This window comes from Marmota marmota, unplaced genomic scaffold (assembly GCF_001458135.2).
Source record: "Marmota marmota marmota unplaced genomic scaffold, marMar, whole genome shotgun sequence".
Taxonomy (NCBI): domain Eukaryota; kingdom Metazoa; phylum Chordata; class Mammalia; order Rodentia; family Sciuridae; genus Marmota; species Marmota marmota.
In genome coordinates, this window is record NW_026000261.1 from 10,915,811 (window position 1) to 10,925,856 (window position 10,046).

At 36.8% G+C, this 10,046-nt stretch overlaps 1 long non-coding RNA gene across 2 annotated transcripts in view; it reads left to right on the forward strand.

Annotated features, from left to right (window-relative positions):
- LOC125614306 overlaps positions 1 to 8,508 on the forward strand; it is a 9,600-nt gene extending 1,092 nt beyond the window's left edge. Inside the window, exons 2-4 of one of the 2 annotated variants that reach the window (XR_007344919.1) lie at positions 347 to 468; positions 4,396 to 4,471; positions 6,292 to 8,508. This is a non-coding gene — a long non-coding RNA (uncharacterized LOC125614306). The remainder of the gene's footprint in view (positions 1 to 346; positions 469 to 4,395; positions 4,472 to 6,291) is intronic. The other variant, XR_007344920.1, reaches the window with a different exon arrangement.
- The last annotated feature ends 1,538 nt before the right edge of the window (positions 8,509 to 10,046 follow it).

The following is a 10,046-nucleotide window of genomic DNA, read 5'->3' on the forward strand; positions in this document are numbered from 1 at the left end:
TCCTTTTCAAATTTGTCGTTAGGGGGCCGGGGATTGTGGCTCAGTGGTAGAGCACTCCCTAGCATGTGTGAGGCACTGGGTTTGACCCTCAGCACCACATAAAGATAAAATAAATAAAGGTATTGTCTATCTACAACTATTTTTTTTTTAAATTTATTGTTAGGGAATAGAGGAGGAAAGGAGAAGGAAAAGGCGTGGTGAGAATCCCATGGTACCCTCTGGTTGTTATGATCACTACCAAATTGTATCAATGTCACTGTACAATGACCCAGTGCCTAACATGGTGCCAGGCATAGTTACTCTTGTAAGACAAGGTGATTTCTGGATTCTGTTTCTTTCCTGGAAGCTCCTCATATGGCTCATATCAGGTGTCTGAAGAAGACAGTTTTCTGAGGATGTGGGTCATGATTGCTGCTGAAGATCTGAAGGGCAGCAGTGCTCAGGAGATTCCCAACACTTCCATCCCTGGTAAGATATAATGCCTGGCTCAAGTGAGTTCATAGATCTGAATAAGAGTATATGGCAGAATAGCACACAAGGTTCACAAAATAGTCTGAAAGTAGAGAAGCTACTTTGATCTCATCCTTGAAGAGGTTTAGCTGGTGAGATTTCATTCTTTCAGTAGTATGTGGTTTGTAGTAGACCTTAGGGCCCATGTTAGGAATGCCTTCTTTGTCACAAAGCAATGAATAGTTCAGTTGGGGGAAAATGATGGTTAATATGCATTTGCAAAACAATTTTTTTGAGGTGCTGCGGATTGAACCCAAGGCCTTACACATGCTAGGAAAGCACTCTGCCACTGAGCTACATCTCCTGCCCTTATTTATTTTGAAATAGCATCTCATTAAGTTGCTGAGGCTGGCCTTGATCATCTTGCATCAGCCTCCCTAATAGCTGGGATTACAGGCATGCACCACCATGCCTGCCTGAGTTTTCAGCTGGCCATAAAGAAATTCTTTGACTTATCTTGTCTAATAATAGGTATTCTGACCGTCATGCCAGTATGAGCCCTGCCCCATATCATTGAGAAAGGAATGCTTTAAAGAGAGGCCAAGAAAAATCTCAACAGACCTTGCTAGGTTTCCCCACCCAGTCTAGTAGCATGAGATCTTATTCTTTTGTTCAGTTGTTCATGCTTTGATTGTGCTTATATTATAAAGCCTCTATAAACAACCCAAAGGGGCTGGGTTCAGAGAGCTTCTGGATAGCTGAACAGAGGGAGATTCCTGGAGTGTGGCACCTGGTGAGGGGATGGAAACTCCAGGTCTCTTCCCCCATACTTGTCCTACATATTTCTACATTTGTGTCATTTGTAATATCCTTAATAATAAAATGGTAAATGTGTTTCCCTCAGTTCTATGAGCTGCTCAAGCAAGTTAATCAAACCTAAGAAGGGGATCACACAAACCCTGGTTTATAGATGGCCAGTCAGAAGCACAGGCAAAACAACCTGGGCTTGTGATTGGCATCTAAAGTGTGGGAGGTATGGTCTTCAAGATTAAACCCTCATCCTGTGGGCTAAGAACTGAACTGTGTGTAAGAACTGAAGTAAATTAGAGAATACTCATCTAGTATCCACAGCTGCAGCATTACTTGCTTGGTGGGTGGGATTAAAAAAAAAACAACTTAGGTTGAAGTTATGGTTTCAGTGGTAGAGCACTTGCCTAGCATGTGTGAAGCACTGGATTCGATTCTCAGCACCACATATAAACAAATAAAATAAATAAGTATTCATTAAAAACAACAACTCTGCATTCCTGGTTGAGAAGTCTATTGTTGAATAAAAGTTTGGGAGGAAATTCATCTGCACAGATCGTGTATTGTTCTAGTGGGTGTGGAAATATGCAGTTTTAGGTCTTTCTAGCAATCTGAGATTATAATACTTCATTCCTGGTGACTGCATTTTTTTCTACTTTTTAATGAAGTTTTTTAAAGCAAGAAGTTTTCCAAATGTTAGTTAAAATGTTAGTTACTAGAAACTAATATTTGCAAAAATAAAAATTACTCTAAGTAGAGTGTGCTGTATTATAATGACACTAGGTCACATTCCCTAAGATAACCAGTTACTCTTAAGTATCATGATTATTTTCCTAGGATGCAATATTTTTATTCTTATACTTCAGAAGGAAATGGACATTAACTTTATTATCATATGATAACAAATGATCATTTCTATTGTGGTTATATGTAGCATGAACCAATTTGATCATAGTGCAGATCCATTAATATAACAAGAGAATAATAATAGAAGGAACCATCAGGCTGATTTATTTAATTACATCAAAGATTACTGTACATACTTAAAATATATGCTTTAGTAAGTTTTAACATACATGTGTACTGATAAATTCAGTATTAAAGTCAAGATAATAAAAATACTCATCACCTCAGAAATCTTCCTTATACCCCTTTGTAATTCGCTCCACCTACCTGACTCTAGATTCCCTCTCTATATCACTTTGCCCCATTCTTAGGCAAACAGTGATCTTTTGTCACTGTAAATTAGTTTTCATTTTATATAAATGGAATCATACATTCCTTATTTTCTTTTTTGTCTGCCTTCTTTTATTTGACCTAATTACTTTAAAATTTATCCTTATTGTTGCATGTATGAATAGTTCTTATTTTTTATTATTGGGTAAAATTCCATGACCTGGATATACTACATTTTGTATTATAATTGAGTTTTTCCTATTTTGAGTCTTTTTAATTAATTAAGAATTTTGTTTTATTTTATTTATTTATTTCTGTAGTGCTGAGAATCAGTATCAGGGCTTTGCACATGCTAGGCCAAACACTCTATTACTGAGCTTCATCACCAGCCCTTGAGTCTTTTTTTTTTTAATGAAAGCTGATGGGAACATTTTTTAAAATGTTTTTTCATGAGCAATGATTTCTTTCTCTAGGGAAAATATTTTGGAGTACAATCAATGACTAGAAAAATTGGTAAATGTAAGCTTAACATTGTAAAAATCTGTCAAATTGTTTTCCAAAGTGGTCATACCATTTTCCCCACACCAACACTGTGTGAGAGTTCCTTTGTCCATTATCTAGAGAGCACCAGCCATTTTTAGAGGGATATAGTGGTATCTCATTGTTGTTTTAATTTACATTTCCTAATTATTTTAAGCATATCTTCTTTTTTCCCCCTCTTTTCTTCTTTTTCTCTCTTTTTTTCTGGTATGGGGGTTAAACCCAGTGGTTCTCTACTACTGAACTGCATCCTCAGCCCTTTTTATTTTGTTTTGAGGCAGGGTCTCACTAAATTACCCAGACTGGCCTCAAATTCATGATCCTCACAGCTTCTTGTGTTGGCAAGTCTAAATTCTGAGACCAATAGACTTCAGACTCTGGAAGGAGTTGAAGTTTGAGTTCAAAGGTAGTCTCCTACTTACTGACTAGGAAGAACCTATATTGCAGATGAAATCTGAAAAGTAAGCCAACAGAATTCCTTCTTCCTCCAGGAATATCAGTTTTTTGTTCTGTTGAGGCTACCACATGAAGGTTGAGGCCCACTCACATTGTGGAAGGCAATCTGCTTTACTGAGTCCGCTAATTTAATGTAAATCTCATCCAAAAACACTGTCATAGAAACATCTAGAAGAATGCTTGACTGAATATCTGGGCACTGTGGCTTAGCCAGTTGAGACATATAATCAACCATCATGACATCCATTTGCCTGAATTTTTGTTATCAACTTTTAGACATCATTGGCAATATACTGAAATTAAGGAGAAAATATCCTTGACCCAATTCTACAAGTCATCTCCAGAGAAATCAATCACTAAAATAAAATACTTTAGTAGCTGTCAATATTTAGAATTACATTGTGGACTTTTCCTTTTTTATCCTTAAACAAATCTGCCTTGATGAATTCCTGGATTCTTGGGTGGTAAGAAAAAAAAGGGAAGGAAATGTATGTATGTATGTATGTATGTATGTAGACATGTATATATGCATAAAATATATATTTTGTGTATATTGCTGAAGCTGTGAGGTGTATTTATTGTGAGAAATTTTTGAGGTTAATTATTGCATGTTATGTCAGTCACATTCAATTCCTAGCACATATTAGAAAACACAAAATAGAAGATGTTGGTTTTCTGATTTTTCTGCTTGGCCAGCATGGTTACCATGGTGATTCAGTGACTGCTGTGGGATTTGGTGCAAACTGAGCATCCAGTTTTGATTCTTTCTTGAATCATTTCTTACTATGATAGTTGTGAAGCGTTGGTTTTATAATTCTGTCATTCCTTCTGGATTTATTAATTGACTTTTGGCTATTAGAATTATATTTTATTAATGACTCATAGATTGCTATTTTGCTCAGAGTTAGCATTTATTATTATAGTTACATTTTTTTAAGAGAGAATTTTTTAATATTTATTTTTTAGTTTTCGGTGGACACAACATCTCTATTTTATTTTTATGTGGTGCTGAGGATCGAACCGAGGGCCTCGCGCATGCCAGGTGAGCGTGCTACCTCTTGAGCCACATCCCCAGCCCATAGTTACATATTTTGATGTTCAGGTTGTCCCAGTGTTTGCTAGTGGATATGCCTTCAATGTCAGTGTCCATTTGATGCCTCTCTGGAAGTCCTTGAACATGTGCTTTGTTCTCTGAGCCTGACCATCTCCTTATCTGTAGAAAGGAATTAATGTCTGCCTACTTCATAGAATCACTTTAAAGATTTGAATAATGCAAGTCTGGAATAACAAGTTACTCCATGTGGTATCTAGTAGGTCTTCAACAAGTGTTAGTTCTCTAGTTCAAATTTTCTTCGTTCTGTCATTGCAGTACCTCTAACTTTAACATAATATGTTTACCAGAGAGAATACTTAGAAATATAATACCAAATAGGGATAAAATTATGAAACATTATGTTTTAAATACTTAATTGAGAAAGCTGGGATTACGGGCACATGCCACCATGTCTGGATGGATCTTTTTTGATGTAAGCATTGACTGCTATACATTTTCTTCTTAGAAATACTTCTCCTGCATCCTATAAATTTTGGTATATTATATTTCCACTATTCTTTGTCTCGATATATTTAATTTTTTTTCTTTTAATTTCTTCTTTGACTCATTGGTGTTTGAGCATGTTTAATTTTCATCTATTTGTGAATTTTCTGAAATTTCTCCTCTTATTAATTTCTACTTTTATAACAGTGTGGTCAGGAAGGATACTTGATATAATTCAATCTTTATAAATTTGGGGGGACTTGTCTTGAAGCCTAACATGTGATCTCTCCTGGAGAATGTTCTATATGTGCTTGAGAAGAGTGTTTATTCTGCTGCTATTAGATGGATTCCTTTCACACTGGGTTTGGCTTGTGATTGGTGTCTGATGACTAGTGTCGGTGGAGCTTCCATGAAGCTGAGGCCTAAAGTACAAGCATACACAGAGGGGCTATATCTCTGAGATCTAGGGTGGTAATGGACCTGACACCTGCTGAACAAGCACCCCCACTGCTGCATTGGTGGAAGTACAGGATGTGCAGATATTTGTGAAATAATCAGGGAGCTAAGAATGGAAGCACAGTGTGAACAAAGTTTGAGTGGCTCTATTATCAGGGCAGGGCCTTGCCCTCTGTGGTGGCTGAGCTCATACCTGGAACATGGTAATGCATTGCAAAGGCTTGACTATGGGGCCCAGATTATGGACTTAATCACTGTGGCAGTGGCTCTGGTATCTGAGTTATGGGTGGGCACAATGCAGCCACAGAGCCTGGGTCTAGAGTATAAGCAGTCATCGAATGACTATGGCCTTGGGTCTGGGACTGCTTCGGGTTGAGAAAGGTAATGGTTCTTTTCTCACTATAGCTCAACAGTGGATGCTTCTTGTGTGGCAAGGAGGGGCATGTATCTGTGTCTTATCTCAGGATTTCTCTTAAAAAGAATGATTGATACCTTAGTGGTGAGCAAGATTCTGGAGTCCTCGGTGGAGCTGGCCTCTGACAGTGGTAACCTCTGACTTTCTTCTTTGCTCCTAGCTATCTTCAGGCATCTGAATTATGCTAGTCTCGCCAGAGACCCTTTTTGATGAGAATATTCTTTTTTTCCCTTTTTTTTTTTGCTCTACTGTGTTACTGACTGCAGATTCTTTAATAGATTTCTGAGCCCTCTCTGGGAGTTTTGGTTTGTGAATGGCTGTCTATATACTTTTATTGGGAGATGAAGGGTGGTATCTCTTAATCTGCTATCTTGGTAGGCTTTTTATTCTTTAGACCTTTTTTATTGTTTCTCCTTAAATGAAATATTGTTTTGTTGCATGGTTTTGTCTGTAGATCCCCTACTGCCTCATAGAAAACCAGAGAGGAGGTAACATGAGGAGAACAAATGGACATTTTCATCTCAACGTGGCAGAGTAAAGTGAGAACATGTTGTGAAACAACTTTCATCTCATGACCTTCACTAAAATCCTGGGAAGTGGAGACATACTCTTGCCCTTTCCCTGTACATCTATAATTTCCCAACTGTGGCTGTCAGTGTAGGTAGATTTATATGTTAGTTCTGTGATGACCCTATTAGCTAATTCCCTTGATTTAGGGATGTTCTCCATTTGGAAACAGCCATTTTCCTAGGGGAAGAACTGGAGGTGTTTATTTTTTTTCTCACTTCCAAAACCAAGACATTTTTGTTATGGATAAAAATGGAATTACATGAAAGGAAAAAACATCATTTAAAAAACCTTAAAATTCAATTACTCATGAATAAACATGGTTAAATTTTGAATATATGTATATTCAAAAGAGTTTGTCTCTCAAATGAACTTTTTGAATATATGTATTCAAACTTTTTTCACAAGTTTTTCTGTGCAAATGTAACCATATTTAAGAACAGGAATTTGATAACATACTTCTTATACCCTTGTTAACTGCTTTTTTGTGACAGACATGGAAGGGCAATCCATGTCCATCACTCTGAATACACATAACAATAAAAAAGGCCACCAAGACACTAGTAATCAAATTAGATATAAAAACAGTGATTAAAATGGTTAATATTCATTGTTGACTTCCTATAGTTCCAGACACTATTATCAGTGTTAAGCCTGTCATTGTTCATTTAACCTTCACTACAACTGAGGAGGAGGGCCTATTGATGTTCCACTTTAACATAATGGAACTGAGGCACAGTTAGGGCAGGGATATTGAGTGGAGAGGCTTAGATTTGAAAGTAGGCCATGTAGCAATCAAGCAAAGATACCTAACCAGTATGCGCTACTGCCTCTCATCAGATAAGACCAGATTTATTGTTAATCGGGCACATAAAAATGAATGAAGCGGAGGTAACTTGTTTTTTCTCAGTTGACTAGGCAGAAATTTAAAATATATAAAAAAAAAACTTTATGGTTTGGAATTTGGGGAAATGTGTCCTGTTATACTACAAACAGTGTTGCTTGGCTCCTGTCTCCCTTCCTAAGTTTTAGGGATGTTCCTCTTTTGCATTGAGTGACTTTCCTATAGGTGGGACAGCAAATGCTTATTTCCTAATTATTTTATTATTTTGTATATTTACAAGAGAAATAGATATGTATTATAGGTAAAAGTAGAAAATATAGGAAGTAATATAAAATAACATTCCCCAAACATAAAACCCAAGGTAAATCCTGCTAATGCTTTCATCTAATTATATTATTTCATAAGTTTTCTTATGCATGTGTTTATTTATACATATATGGCTAAATTTTTGTATTTGTTTACATAATATAGGAACTCATTTTAGTTTTTTAACCTGCTTGTATTATTGTAGTGGGTTGAATGAATTACATCTCCCAACAAAATTTGTCCCAGAGTTAGCTCCCAGTACCTGTGAAAGCAGGTACTTATTGGGGAATAGGGTTTGTGCACATGTAATTTAGGATCTTGAGATGAGATCATCCTGGATTTAGGGTGAGCTCTAAATCCAATGACCTTTTTTTTTTTTTTTTTTTTTAAATATTTTTAATTGTAGTTGAACATAATAACTTTATTTTATTTATTTATTTTTATGTGGTACTGAGGATTAAACCCAGTGCTTCACAAATGGTAGACAAGCACTCTACCACTGAGCCACAACCCCAGCCCCTGACCTCTGTTTTTGTAAAAGAAATGATAGAGAACTTTGACACCCACCCAGGCAGGAGGTCATGTGATTGAGACAGACATTAGAGTTCTGCTGCCACAAACCCAGGGAAATGGAAGCCACCACAAGCTGGAAGAGGTAAAGAAGGATCTTCCTCTTTAAGTCTTCAGAGAGGGTGAGACCCTGTCAACCCACTGATTTTAAACTTCCAGTTTTCAGAACTGTACAAGAATAAATTTCTCTTTTTTTGCCATGAAGTTTATGGTAATTTGTTATGGCAGCCCTAGGAGATGAATATGCTCAGTAACAATATATCTCCATGTTTTTGGTACTGGGGGTTAAACCCAGGAGTTTTTTTTTTTTTTTTTTTTTTTTAGAGAGAGAATTTTTTAATATTTATTTTTCAGTTCTCGGCAGACAAAACATCTTTTTTTGTATGTGGTGCTGAGGATCAAACCCGGGCCGCACGCATGCCAGGCGAGCACGCTATCGCTTGAGCCACATCCCCAACCCCCAGGAGTTCTGAACAATGGAACCACATCCCTAACCCTTTTTATTTTTTATTTCAAAACAGGGTTTCACTAAGTTGCTTAGGGCCTTGCTAAATTGCCAAGGCTGGTTTTGAACTTTTGATCCTCCTGTCTCAGCTCTTGAGTAGCTAGGATTATAGACGTGCGCCATCATGCCCTGCAGTAACAACATGTTACAAATGTCATTATGAATAAACACCAGTCTGTACCCTATTTTATCATGACTGTAAAGAAAGTAAGATCAATAATGATTTGTAAAAACAAATTTTAAAATTGCCTAAAATTTCTTATGTATCATATCCTCTTTATGTATTGAGGCATTCAGTGCTTAGAGCACACTTACAAGATGGGTACTATTGTTAATCCTCGTTATATAGATGACAAACTGAGGGATAGAGACAATAAGGACTTGCCCAAGACTGCACAGTTGGGAAGTGGGACAGTTTGTATTTGTACTCAGTAGTCATGCTCAAGAGCCTGGTAAGTTGTCAAAAGTTTATTGTTAAGAGGGCTGGGGTTGTGTCTCAGTGGTAGAGCACTTGCCTAGCATGTGTGAGGCACTAGGTTTAATTCTCAGCACCACATATAAATAAATGAACAAAATAAAGGTTCATCAACATTTAAAAAATATTAGAAAAATTTATTGTTAAGAGAGAGAAGCAGTTGATTCAAACATGCGTATTTTAGGACATCATTAAAAATAATAGTCACTGTGTTAATATATTTATACGAACAATTGTATCTAGTAACAAGAAGGTGGTTTGCGACCTTGGAAAATGTTCATTGCAGTTATGGGAATGGAAGCCAAATACAATGGGATAAGGAATGAATGGAAAATTAAATTTATAAACAGGGAATGTAGAAATCCTTTTTGGACCTTTGATTTGAAGGAGTAGGGAGAGAAAGGAAGTTAGATATTGAACCTGTCACTGAATGGGTAATGAGATGCCCAGGAGGGATTATTGGATAGCTTTAATTTTTTGAAACTTACTTGAGCAAGTTTACAAGTTAACGTTGAAGAATCACCTCATCTCAGATTTAAACCTTAAAGTTGCCCATATATTTATTTCTCTTCTCACACTTTCATTTCCATAAGGAGTTAATGAGATACCTCTAATGGAATAGTATAGGTTATGAGCACAATACATATTTAGTTATTAGCAAATGAAAGAATGGACAAATGTGTGAGAGAATTGCTAGTGAATCTTGGATTTCTGTCTCTCCAGAAATGGCTGAAATCCTGGTGTCATGTGGTTGGATAATGCATCATCTGAGGACCTTGCACTGATGAGTTGCAGGATGGGTCTAGAAGTTTCCTATAAATACATGAACTGAGCAGTCCAGTAACAACCATTAGGCAAACACCACACCTTTCTTCCCACTGTGACCTGTCACTGAGCTCACCATATTAGGTCACAGATACTCCTATCTTCCCAGTGTGATGA